At 35.7% G+C, this 14,295-nt stretch overlaps 1 non-coding gene across 1 annotated transcript; it reads right to left on the minus strand.

The window, feature by feature from the left end:
• Window positions 1-12,904: 12,904 nt before the first annotated feature.
• On the minus strand, window positions 12,905-12,978 carry Trnai-aau. The gene has a single exon. It is a non-coding gene; the product is annotated as a tRNA-Ile (tRNA).
• Window positions 12,979-14,295: the final 1,317 nt, after the last annotated feature.

The following is a 14,295-nucleotide window of genomic DNA, read 5'->3' on the forward strand; positions in this document are numbered from 1 at the left end:
ACACAAAGCGGACGCAGGGGTTTCCAAAGAACGTTTATTTATCACAGAATTAAAAAATACGCTAGCAAAGAAAAATAAATATCAATTTGTATATAATGAACAAAGTTATGTCCAAAACGCTGATGTGAAAACATTATATTAATAGATTTATTAACAATAAACAATAGAGCGAGCATAGAAAGCAACGGAGCCCTGTATGTTGTATCGTGCAAGGTTTTGCCGACGCCTTTATTCAATGAGATACGTTTTTATGTCCGACCTTCGGACCTTTCGATATCATTTGCAAATACATTTGGTAAAAACTCTTTTAACTTTATTTTCAGTACAAGAAAACCTAAATTACTGGGCATATTCAGTTTAGTATCTCTGTCAGTATACTTATATTGTATTAGATCTCCTCTTTGTACTTTAAACTGTTGTTATTTTCATAAGACGTTCATTAGTTAAAATAAACACTTACCGGACCATTAACATTGATAACAGTCAATATGTGTAGGTACCTCTGCTCGTTAATTACACCTCACAGCCCCGACTTACAGGCGCCACTCACTTGCACCCTGATATTTAACTGCATACAACGTTGTTATTCTATAGCAGTTGTATCGATAAAGTTAGATACATTTCTTGTTTTGTTTCCGCGCTTATAGAAAGAAAAACTTATTAACCGCAATGTACGCTGAACTTTATTTTTTGTAGTATTGTCTGGATGATTTGAATTTTCTAATACAGAGCATAATGATGAGGCATTATAGGATAAATGTATTGTCAGGTGGATCGGTTTTCAATTGACGATATGTTTTTTTTTAATGTAATAGATGAAGTTATTATTTATTGATTCCTGCGCCTTATATACCACGACTCTGTCAACTCTAGTAATATATTATTTCCAGATAATTTTATTAGGATGTAGATAGACATCTTGCGGTAGAGATCTCTTACTGTTTAAATTAAAACATTTTTAACGCATATGCTAACTTAAGGCTGTAAGATCGGGAAATAAAAATATTTTATCAAATGATTTCCTCTCAAGCTGTATTAAAACTAAAATAGGACCGATTATGGCAGTCACAGTACAATATATTTTAAATTTTTTGGATACACCAGAGAAATGTCTTACTCACAGATGCAGTCACAATGTAAAACAAACAAACACGAGAAAATGTGTTTACTGACAAGCCGGCGCGTCGCTCCCTTCCTCACGTAATTGAAATTTTAATTGAACAGGTGCGCAGTAGGTAAGAGAGTACGGGGACAAACAAAAACATTGTACTCTAAATTACATTTCTATTTAGTTATCTGTTGTATTTAGAATACTGTTTATTCTTCAGAACACATAACATACTTCGTTTATAATGCCTTTATAGACGTGATATTGAGGTATGTAAGGAAGAGAAACAAACCTATTTTACCTTAAAATAACATAACAATGAATTCGATGTTTTAAATATAATAATTTATATTCTATACTTGAGAAATGTTTATATATCATCAGCAAAACAGAGCAATAGAAGCCATTGAGCTCCAATCAACCATCGCCCACGTGGCTCGTCGGAACCTGCCCTAATCAAATTTATGTTTGTGATTCAAGACACCCTCCCCACTACCCTCTCGCCTCCCATCTCAGTGGAAATTACTCCATTTGCACTTCAATCCAGGTCGCTTGCCTGCCGGCGATTTTTCCCAACAATAAGACGTGTTTGATTGAAATTTGTACCTCCGTAAACAACGAGCTTCTTTGAAGAGAATCTAATTATTCCGCGCGGTGGCTTCGCGTGGTAACCTTAAAATATCTTTGGTACAGCATGTGAAGTACGTGGAATTACACAATTCTAATTAATAAATATATAAAACATATATAAAAGCATCAAGGATTGTGAGCAAAAACGACAAATATGTGGCGAAGTAAAAATCATACTTGCTCCAGATATATAGGCTCTTGAAATTTGAATCATTTTTATAATTAAAAAAAAAATATATATATATATATATATATATATATATATATATAATTTTGACGTTTAGTTAATTAAAGAGGATTCCTTGGTTAGTTATTGCACACTTGTAATTGTTTGATATTTGGTTTTATTAAATTATTTCGAGAATGTTTTGTACATATAATATTATTAGTCTAATATTTTCCCACTTATTAATTGTTCAGTTATGACAGACGAAATATGTTAGGCATATACCTAATTGTGTTTCAATGGCCACCGAACCGTTCTATGTGGTACAGTACTCGTATAATAGATAATTATTTATTTAACATGTCCGCACGTTATAAAAATATGTAATTCTTATGCAGAAACTTAATATTCATCTCACAGGCTTAAAAAACAGTACTTTATATGTATCGTGAGACAAATAAAATAACTTTAGTTTCACCCTCGGAAGTCGGTAAGTTTACGAAATATGAAGGTGTTTGTTTATCGTTTTGTTTTTGCCTCCACTCAGTCAGTGGCGGCGGCGGGAATTCTAAGTCGTTGTAAAGTGATAACTGTGTGGTAGGAGTTTTTATTACTCATGCAAACATTATTGCATTTATTAAAAATCAATTGGATTTATACATCTTTCATTCCGAAAATAATTAAATCAATTGTATGACATTTGATGATTACCTACACTTCGTAACTAATACATTGTTCCGTAACTTACATAATCAATATAGAAATAAAATTTATTCATATAGTTTTTCTTGATGTAATATTATGAACTTCAGTAAAGAAAATATGCTTCTCAATTAGCAGTTACTGCCAGTTCTTAAATAAATTGAATAAAACGGAAGAACGGAGAAGAACTGGCAATATGCTCACGGTCACTCCTTTAAATCGCCAGATTTCAATTGCAAAATGCTTGTAAGTACCTGCAACTATTACTTATTATTCTCAAACTTATTAAATAAATATTATTACACACACAGTTCCCGTTTAGATATTGTTTATCGCAATAATTGCGGACGAGGTAATGTGCTAACCTTTTACTCCGCCGTGAACGCAGATAAGCACACACGTGTAAACAAAAGACCTCATTACTGCGTCATTATGAGCTCTCAATAATTATTTGTACGTCAGATGACCCGCTGAACTTTGATTTACCAAAACTGTCGATTCAGTTTGAAGAAGCTATTTATTACAAAACGCCAATTAGTATTTATTTGACTTATAAGACAAGCTGTATATAATTCTGTATATAATTGCGCGTGAAGTTACAGCTATGTGTCCCCGCAGTTTATATTTTGCGAAAAGCTGCCTTCAAATGAAAAAAAATATCTTCAAATACCTCTATATGAATGGATAAAATAATTAAGTCATTTGTTAATTACTGAGCGGGCATACAATAGTGAGTTTAGCATCAATTTAACTAATTGGCGACCTCTCGACAAGCTTGGACACAAGTTGGACGCAACTTGGACACAACTTGGACACGAGTTGGGTAAGCAAAGGACAAACTTTGCCTACGCTCCTCTTCCAACTTGTATCTTACGTACATACTACATACTTGAGCGTTCCAACTCAGGCTGGGACTTTTCAACTCGGTTATCTACGGGATTGGGAATTATTGTAATAAATTAAATACATTGGAAGTAGGTATTGATGGTAGGTAGGGACACAGGAGGCTTTCAACCTCTTTGACCGACATTTATTTTCAGATATGGCTTACAACTGTGTCTGTCGGCACTTCCTCTAAAATCTCCATGTTTAACATGAGCTAAATAACTATGTGATTAGTATGTAGGAGGTGTTGCGAGGAGAGTAAAGTGCAATCAAAGTTGTCTCATGCATATGTAACTTCGGACACGAGTTTAATCCTACAGTTGGTCATTATTAATAATTCCGAACTAGACGCCGTTCGCAGATTTGTCTCCATAAAATTGGGTATCACCATGACTAAATATTTTCTATGTTTTGTACTGAAACGTATTATAACTTCCGCCCTTGTGGACGACTAATGAACTTATTTTTACTTTACTTTTATAAAAGTCGCACGTTGGACAAAAATAATTATTTTCAATTGAATTAAACGTAAGCTATCTTAGGAAAATAAACAATAGGAGCTGGATTTGCAGCAAACGGACGAAGGGACAATCACATTGAGTCCTGGGAGGAGATCGTTCGCATGTTAATGATAATATTATTCACAGCAGTAGATACAAATAACTTGAGATATGAGGAATATGTTTTTTTGTTCTTATTATGCTGGACATAATACCTTAGGGCTAGCCGCACGTGAACTACGAAATATTAAATATATATTTTAAACAGTTGTGAATATTAGCCTTTTGACCTGTGTTGTTTTAGCAATTACTCGTGTAAGAGTAGTGATAATAAAACTGAAAACCATAAATGCTAAACGCTGTCATCATTAGTGCTTATAAGTCAGCTCTTCAACACACTTGTGAGTGGACTTTCATTTAAGTAAAAAAACACGTATTTATAAATATTCCTGTAAACTGTGATTTAAATAAAAACAAAAGTTCGTGTATGAACACCCTGAGATATAGTTGATATGCATGAAAATGTAACCACCAGTTAAATCGTCTTAACATACATCTCCAATGTACTCAAATATGTATTGTACAAATATCATTGTCTTTTTTACGAACCCCAGTTTTTGCCTCTTGATTAGACGCCTCGATTTACGGACCTTGTTTATTACTTCATAGCAGTAAATGCCAAATTACACTCTTTACATATTACATATTCCTTTGTCGAGAATTTCATCGAAGTTCGGAGTTCGTAAACTGAGATTGTCTGTTATGCAGTTAACCATACATACAATACATACCGACAGGTAAAATGATTTGTACTTAGCGAGGAAATTCAAAGCAGTTGGTATTTCGAAAATGAAATGAAAGAGCAGCAATAAGACGCAAGGCATATTGGATTGTTCAATGAGTCAAATTCAATGCTAGTGATGCCGGATCACTCGCAATCAGGTGTTCTTTTATTATCAGTATATGTGTGTGTGTCTGTGTGACACCCTCGTCTCTAATAGCTTGCTTACATGAGGCCAGGAGATGGGCGTTTTTTTTTTATAAACAATTCATTAACAATCGATTATACGCTATTTATCTTCTTATAGAAGATTTACCTGCCTTGGACTTAGACTAATCAGCTGATTAAATGCAAATTAAATGATTCTTTATATCATAATCGTTTGATAATATATTTTGTAATAGATTGCACCGCTTAAACATTTATTGAACTTGATTGTAATCTTATAAGAAAATGCTTTCTTTTCCACTAAGCTCTTTCCCGCGCATCGCCTGGCCAGACATACATCGAAGCCCGCGTCACGCGCCATTCCGTCAGCAATACTGTCTAAAGCAATTTGTATGTAAATCAATTGTTCTTAATTCTATTTATGCCGATGGTTATGGAGCATTACTATTTACTTTCTCCCGACGAAACCTTCAACCGAGTGACGCTCTTATGCTGAGCCGTGAACGACATATAGTTGGGTGTACGTTTCGACGTCTTAGCAAAAACATAAGAATAAGACGTGATGATAGGGTTCACGTCGAGAGGTTGTAAATTTTGTTGTATTATAAATAATGTTAGTGGTACAGTTAAATTTATTATTCGTACGACTTGTGCTGTTGATATGAGTTAATTTATATGTTAAACCTTTTTTGAAGCTGTTAATTTAGATTATAAATAAAGAGGGACTCTATCGTTAAGTGTAGTAAATAGGACAACAAATCACAAAGATTGGATCGCTCTATACGTTATTTATGTGCGACATCTTATCGATGGACAACGGAATATGGATATGACGATTAGCTTCTTTGTTTCCGTGTGTCGTTTCATTAAAATAAAATTATTAATTTCTGAGAAAGGCTTGTTTTTGCGAACGAATAAGTTGAATCGAGATGTTTCCTAACTACTATCTAGTGTTCAATTCAGAAACTTTCTCTCTTCGAAGGCACTCTCCTTAAAGCCTCGTCTAGCATCACAATTAACATTGCCGTTGACGCATCAAATGACGTTGATTCGTGGTCATTTGGAAGAAAAGGCTAAACTAGCCTCTAAGAAGCTTGGTGTGCTCAGGAACGGTACCTCTATAAAGGGCGACTTCGGTCCCACACGGAACACTGTTGTCAGCTAGAGAGTGTACCAATTCTTTAAACGCCGGCAACGCACTCGTGAGCCCTCTGGCATCGAGGGTGTCCATGGGCTGCAGTATCACTGTACATCAGATGGGTTGGGATGGGGCCCGTTTGCCCCATTCTATCAAAAGAAACCTCTGCGCAGGAGCTCCCCAGTACCAGCTCTTTTCACGTAACCGTATTCAAGAAGAATATTCAGAGGAATTGTTCGGAATAATATTTGCGCCTGAGTTTCTTCATCCGCCGTTGAGGCAGATTTTGAAATTTCACCAGGCACTTTCTGCCACCAGCGAGCACGAACCAGCTACCCGTAGAAGTATTTTCGAACAAATTCGACTTGTATAAAGAGCATACCAATTTTTAAAAGGCCGGCAACTTACTTGCGAATCTTCTGGCAACATGAGTGTCTATCATTCACGTCAGATGAGCATCCTGTGTTTGCAGTTTGCGTTTATATACGTTCATAAACTTTGTTTTATTACAGTCGAAAAAAATTGATAATTCTTTTACAATACTGAATACCAGAAAGGTTTTTGTATGTAAATACATTAAAAACGATACCTGACATTTTACGTTTACAAGAACTTATTTTTAAGTTTTTCTTACAGAGTAAATTTAGATTAATCACATATCTACTGATTATACATTCTACAATTTATTCCTAAATACGTTGTATAGCGGTTGACAACTATAAATTGAAATCTCGGTCCTCTTCAACGTCTCGGCTCGACCACCGAATCTTATTTATTATACACTATTGGGTAATTAAGTTAATGTCCACTGACTTATTATGAATCATTATTTTATTTCCGATTTGAAATACATACTTTAAAGTGTACCGTCAGTTTTGCGTGATTAGATCCCATTTTTCTTTCTCCATGCCTGATAATATTTTCTAATCTAAATGATATAAATTTAAGTAGGGGATTGCAACCTAAAAACAGTGTGTTTTATAATTATTTATTAAATATTTATGCAAAGTAAGTGCATTATGAAGTAGGTTTTATTGCGGAGATCTCATAACGGTAGAGTTTATGACGTCATAACGGCTACGTGTAACCTCGCTATTACTAACGGATATAACGACGCACGTGATCAATTTGCTCTTGAATTTTAATACACTCCCGTTTGTCGTTGCTTTAAATTTATTATAAAGTAGTATTTAAACTTTAATTCTTCACTTATTGTTTACATTTAAATAAGGACTGAAAACGGTTTCATACGAAAATATGTTATATACATACCACACGTATTTAAAGAACTGCTATCTCAGCTAAACCGTCCAAAGGCTAATAGAATTGTCTCAGCTCGCAGCCATATGGTCTCTCGGTGATCACTCGATAAATCATCCCTCACAGCGATATGAAAGCTTCACCTCCAACTTGTGTTGTAGCACAACGGGCGCACATCGTCCTTTTGCCAAGACTTTGCTTGGTATTCGACGCAGTTTACATAAAACCTCTAATTTCACCAAAAAAATAAATTTATATAGGATATTAAGTCTATAACCTCTTTGGTTTAGATATCTTTTGGGCAGGCGTAGGTCATCTACAGTGGTCTGTGAGCAGAATTTGGTCTCGAAAATTTACGAAAGCCCACACAACGTCTACTAAATAGGGTAAAAGAAGACGAAACAATCAATTGATATATTCAACAAAACTCTTTAAATTACTTCCAAAGAGTGAGCTGATAGCACTCGCAGCCTAATCAAAGTTGCGAGCGAGGTTAGTGCGAAACGATTGCATCTCTAACTGCAGTGTGACGTCTTAATACAGCTCTTAGCCGCACTCCCGCGTGCATTACGTGATGTGACACGCTGCATTTTCAAAATTGAATAACGCCTTCTATGGTTATCTCACGAGATATTTATGTCTTCGTTTCCATCTGTGGTCTACCGGACATAATAATGTTAATGAATTAGTTTTGTATAATATACATATGGACTATTTATTATTTGTTTTAATGAAAACCAGACCAGAGCAGCGCTTGATTTTCTGACTGTATCTATCAAGAGTGGTCAGGTGAAATTCGTTCGGCGCCGGTTCGTCGGGAGGAGGAGGGGGAGATCAGAGGGGCAGAGATTAATTACTGTTTGATCCGACAACTGGGCCCTAGGTACCGTCACGTCGACATTACTGTGCTGATTTAGTACTGCCAGGTACTGAACTATTTGCCGCCATCAACCACTGCCGATTATACACTGCATCAGGATACATCCCGTAACACACCTTCAATTTATGCTGAGGCATTCGAAACAGTGATTTGTTTTGTTTACCACTTCAGTGAGAGATTCAATAGAATAATAGTATCAAAAATGTAATTAAAGGATATAATTAATCCAAACCCAGAAGTCACGACCAAAGTACTTCTGCATATAGGTAAAAATCCCTTGTACGAGGCATTGAGTAAGATTAAAAATAAGCAAGCCGTTTCCGTCAGCCGGTTATTAGTACCCTGAAACCCGGGTATGGGGGTAGCACGTGGATATTAATTGCCATAAGTAATGACCCTTGTCCGTTTGACAGCTTGACACCTGATGCGAACAACAGCATACATAAAATTTGCTAGCGGAGTCGAAAGCCCAAGAAAAATCCCTATAACTTCGTACAACTTTTTACTCCAGTTAAATATAGTTTACTCATATAGAAATCAGATTTATTTTTGTCATAAATAGTTATTTTGGTACGCTCTTGCAGTACGAATAATTAGGAATTATATTAAATGAGTTGTAAGGTCAGTAATATCGTAGAAGCAGCGTGTAGCCGAGGGGCATTAGCGGGTATGAAGGCAGGTCAGCTCGGCTCTAATCGACGCCGCAATCCATCACTCACGTGAATAGGTAAAACGGTACCGTCCACAATATAAGTGCTTATTTAGCAGCTTTCATTAGAATTTACGTCCCAACTACAAGCATAGGTAGAGTTTGAATGATATGAAAAATCAATTGATGTTGATTTATTAATAAACTATGGAACGTTTCACATTTTCAGCGGTTCTAGCTGGGCTGGCCTGAAACCTGAAGTATTGTTCAAGATGTCTTTATTCCTTTAATTAATTGTGATATTTTAAATATATAAATATAATCAATGGTTAGGTTTGTGTGTGGTCGGTACAACAGAAGAACATACAGATACAACAGAATTTGAGTGCGGGCGCACGTGGTAGTGTAATGACGCCGCAAAGTCACCTCACTTGATCGATTGCTCACGTCAGGATATACCTTTAAACTTATAATCATTAGATCATTGAAGGTAGTCTTGTTATACCCATATAATATACCATTATCTGCGATTGAAGTAAGATTTAGTGATACAGTCAAAATCTGTTATCACGAGATCGAAGGAACTACTCCAATTTAGTCGTAAAAACAGCCGATGACTTTGTTATTAACTACCTAATACTTTATACGCCGGGACCTTTGATTTTGGTCCATATAACCGGTATGTTGTTCTAAACGATGTCGTCGTATACGGTTTAGAGTATATATCAATTTAATAAGCTTTTATCCTAATCCCCTATTTCTTAGATGAGTTCAAAAGTTAAATTATATAAGATACGAAGCCTTCAAAAAGTTTTGGTTTCAAAGTCATTGTATTGCGTAGGTATTCAAAGACCACCCGTAGCGATTTGCTACGAAAAGCTACGAAAATGTGTTACGAAAAAACACCTATATTGCTATAGGTAAGTATACACATGAACACCTTGCTAACGTGTGGTCTAGCGATTCTCATAATAGAAAACGCGAAATGTAATATCGCGCAGTGTGCACGCGGATCGCATTACACGTAACCACATCTCCATTTGCCATTAGAGGCGCATCTGGCGGCTCTGATTGCTGGAGGTGCCTCGCCTCATCTGCTAATCCATTACCTCGGCCCATATTTAATTCCAACTTTGCGGCACAGTAGCGTGCCGTAGGGCTGAGAATCACGCCGCTTTTGCACACAACTTTAATGCTAAACAATGAAAAGTATATTTTTTTTTAATACAATAACAACGGTTTTATCTAATTCAACGAGAAATACTTTAGAATAACGTGTGAATATTAGATCTTTGGCCTTCTAACGATGCTCTTTAGGAGAGATACTCTGTATTCCGTGCGCAACTCTTGTAGATATTCTGTGGCAGCGCCCTCCGCATCGAGCAATTGTCCGCGCCATCCGGGCACATGTCGGTGCCCTTCACGTATAAAATTTGATAAATTGCACCGCCAACATGTGAACTACCCTCTTGGCTTAAACGGTGAGCTCTTCGGCATCAACTCACGCCAAACTGGACTCGAACACCTCGTGTTTAAACTCAAATTGCATGAATTCAGGGTCGTATTGGATAGTTTCGCTAGACAGACTGATAAACAGCAAAATTATACTTTATTGTATGGCAGTAAAGTGAATAGTTGAACGGATAAAAGGGTGAATGCAGTTGTAATGGACGTGCGCCTGATCGTGAGGGACGCAAGGTAAGATAATGCAGATGTTTGCGAGGGAACTTTCCCTCCGATATTGATGATTGCAACAATTTCGCTTAACGTTTTCAATTAATATAAATGCACAGATCCTATTATAGAACTTGTGAAATGTGCGAATATTTGAATTACATTCGAAATTGTTTGTGGCAGCATTAATATCCTACAATATTCTACGCTAGTTTAGTAGGTATACATGTATAAATACAAATATATGTTTATTTAAAAACTTGGTGAAACATGTGTTTCTTACTGCAGAGTGTTTGATTATTGAAAAGTTAATACAATAACTCTTAAATTAATTTAAAGGAGATAATGTTATGACCGAAAAGTATATCTATGAGTGTTGTTTTACAATCGCAAGATTAAATTACGCGAGCCACAAAGCGTCGTTCGTAAAAAACGGAATTGCGAAGTTCGCAGTTGGACTCGAATAAAAACGATCCATCAATTGTGAATCCCGGTGAAAGTTCCACCGTCGGTGCGGAATCGATATGAAATTAGCTAATGGAAACTTGATAGCCGACAAAAAAGTGATTCCCCTTCGGCCCCGCGCCCGTGAGCATTCGCGACAATAAATCCGTGCATTGTTCTGACGACAGATGGCGCATTACCACCCCCGAGCACAGGTAACCCTATCTAGGCCTGTATGTGTAGCGCTGCTGGAAAAGGCGTCCAACGGACTGGTTTAAATGAAAGCGACGAAAGCGCTAGTCAGGTAAATGCATTAGACACGTACAATAGAATATTCAATTATGTTAATGCGCACGTTTGCGCCATGTGGCCGATTGTCCGCCATTTTCGTCGAGTCGAACGCACAATGAGTGAGGATTACGTCGCCTGCTCAATTGTAACGGTTGGATTTACCGCGGCATTTGAATGTTGTTTTAACATCATTATTATTAAACGCATTAGTTGTAGCTTTCGTGGCAACTGAGTTGTGAGTCTTGAATGACGAGACAGATGATAAGCAATAAATCTAATAAAGCAACTAATGAGTGAAATAAAATTACACATGGGATTGTTTCGTTACAAGGTTTTCTTGTTTTAATGACGGCTCGGCCGGTTGCGAAATGGCGACCGATCAAATTTCAATTTAAACTTTTCGCATTAACTCTCGGTGCGGAGCTAAAAATACGCGTTCTGGGAGTAATCGGGCAATATTCTAATGACACTTAAGCTCCAAAAGTAAACCGCAGCTTACCATTGCGTGCTCTTACTTTAAGCGGATTATTAAGCTTTTTACTGAAAACGTTTTTTTTTATTGATTTAGATAATTTTTCAACGAAATTATTAAATTTATATAGTTAATCTAGGTTTTTAATAGTAAAATTTAATACATGGCAAGCATTCTGTGTTTCTAATACTCATATTCTATAGAATTTAAATTATTAAAATAGTAATTATGAAACTATTTTTATTTTATATAGAAAGCAGACAAAGCTTGATGATGAACAGCTTCCCGCTACCAGTCGGAAGTCATCTAAAGTTGAATGATAACGACACGCGTTGATTGTGAGCGTAATTACAAGAGGGCCCAACTGAATTATATTTTTATGAGCGGCCTACTAAAGCGCATTTATTGTCCTCCGCGTCGTTGCGACGAATTCACACCAAATTACACCTTAATCAGATTATATTCTATTAAATCCACAATATATATATAGTATATTTTGCATCTATAAAGATTTTATTATAAATTCGCTATAGAATATCGGTAATATTTTCTTTTTTAAGGTAAGTGTATTTTCACGAAAGGAGCCTAATGAGTAATTAGCTCTCGTTTCGAGAAGTTGTACGTGAGTTTTACGCTTTTCCACAGATAATGATAAATCCATAGATAATAACTCGCGCAGATTAAACAGCGGCAGATATCTGTGGCAAAGATAGCGTATTTGTGTAGAGATTAATCATGATTGTTTTATGGACACTTATTTACTTTTATTATTTGTAGATATAATTTTTGTAATTGGTGTCGTAAAGTAGATATTTTAATGCTAAGAGTCATTCATCAGTCTATGAAAATATTTTTTTATGAAATAAACATATTAAAGAAAACGATAATGCAACAATATCGAAAAACAAGACACCTCTCACACAACATAAAACACTGACACAAATACAGTATATTGAAGTTCTTATTTTAAATATTCTTCCTATTCATTTCCGTCACCAGGATGCCATAGGAATTTCCCGATTGTATGGACTAGCCTCTATACGAACCATGAAAATTTGTTATTTAAAATAAAAATGTATTATTATTAATTTGTAACTGGAAATATTTAAACTACATATATGATATTATTTAAGAAAAAAATAAACAAAATGAACATTGGCCCATGAGGGGATCGAACCCGCGACCTTCGCGTTATTAGCACGACGCTCTAACCAACTGAGCTAATGGGCCGATGACTGTCTTGCCAATAAATATTGATAACAAACATGATAGGTATAAACTGAAAGAAAATACTTTTAGATTAAATGAATGGTGTCTAAAACTAAACATTTAGTATTTTTTACAGTACAATCGAATACTTCCGAACGTTCTTTATATTTTCATTATTCGAGTACATTAATTATAAGAAAAGCTTTTAAATATTAGTTTATACAGTCATAATGAGAAAATTATTGTACAAATAAAAATGTTTTATTCTTATATAAGCATTACTTTGTGTAAGATTTGGAAACCCTTTTAAGTACATACTTGTAGGGTTCTCAACTCTTTCGTAACAAACAATTTAATAACAATTTTGATTTACTGAAAATATTTGTTTCTGGATTTATGAACAAACAATTAGAAAATAATTATTTAGTTAATTCGATAATATTAGACAAGAGATTAGTTCTCAGGTGGATGTAGGCTCTGTTTGTGTCATCGTTTAGGTGCAATAAATCAATCAGTTTTGCAGTGGGCTGGAGTAGGACAGATTTAGAAGCACAGTTCTGTCGGTATCGAGAGCTGCGCGAAACCACTGACATCACAGGACTCGCATAGACTCGAACTCAAACTAAACTTTTTGTGTTGAACGTAATTAGGAAATATACACTTATACGTTGACTAATGACTATGCATAAGTATTTTCATTATTTTACTACGATACTAATGCAAATATTTATTAGTCAAATTTTCATAAGGTAACCAAAATGGCTCTATAGGCTCTTTAGTCGTGTTAGTAGTTAGTACGTGTCGAGTGGCAGAAATGTCAGGTTGACATGAATGGTCATCGGAGATGGAGGTCATGCTTATTTAGAGACGGCTTATATTTTGAATAATTACTAATATTTTGAATCAGTATAACCGGTTTTTTATATATTGTTTGGAATTTGTAAATATATTTAGAACCTTTTCATAATGAGTTCGTTCTCCTATTTGCTAAAGTGCGCTTTATAGCACAAGAACATATCGTCGCACAAACAGATCCGAGACGGCTAGCAATAATCCGTTTACTTTTATCTTCAACCCTTGTCTGAAAACCAGCACTCGGTTGCACTAAGTGTAGAGCTTGTTACGAGGGAAAAGGGTATGAGTTTCGTTGGCTGGTTACACAATGTGGGTTGGCCATGTCCATCAAAGAGGTTATTACCTGAAGGACATAAAGTCCGGAGCTCGAAGCGAAATGCAAATAGAGGAATGTAGAGATGGGACGCTCGCTGATATCATCTGGTCCAGCATTTTGTTCACGTGACGCCATCGTCATATGACCATACTTTTTGAATGAATAAA

The sequence above is a fragment of the Pieris brassicae genome, chromosome 1 (genome assembly GCF_905147105.1).
Source record: "Pieris brassicae chromosome 1, ilPieBrab1.1, whole genome shotgun sequence".
Lineage (NCBI taxonomy): Eukaryota > Metazoa > Arthropoda > Insecta > Lepidoptera > Pieridae > Pieris > Pieris brassicae.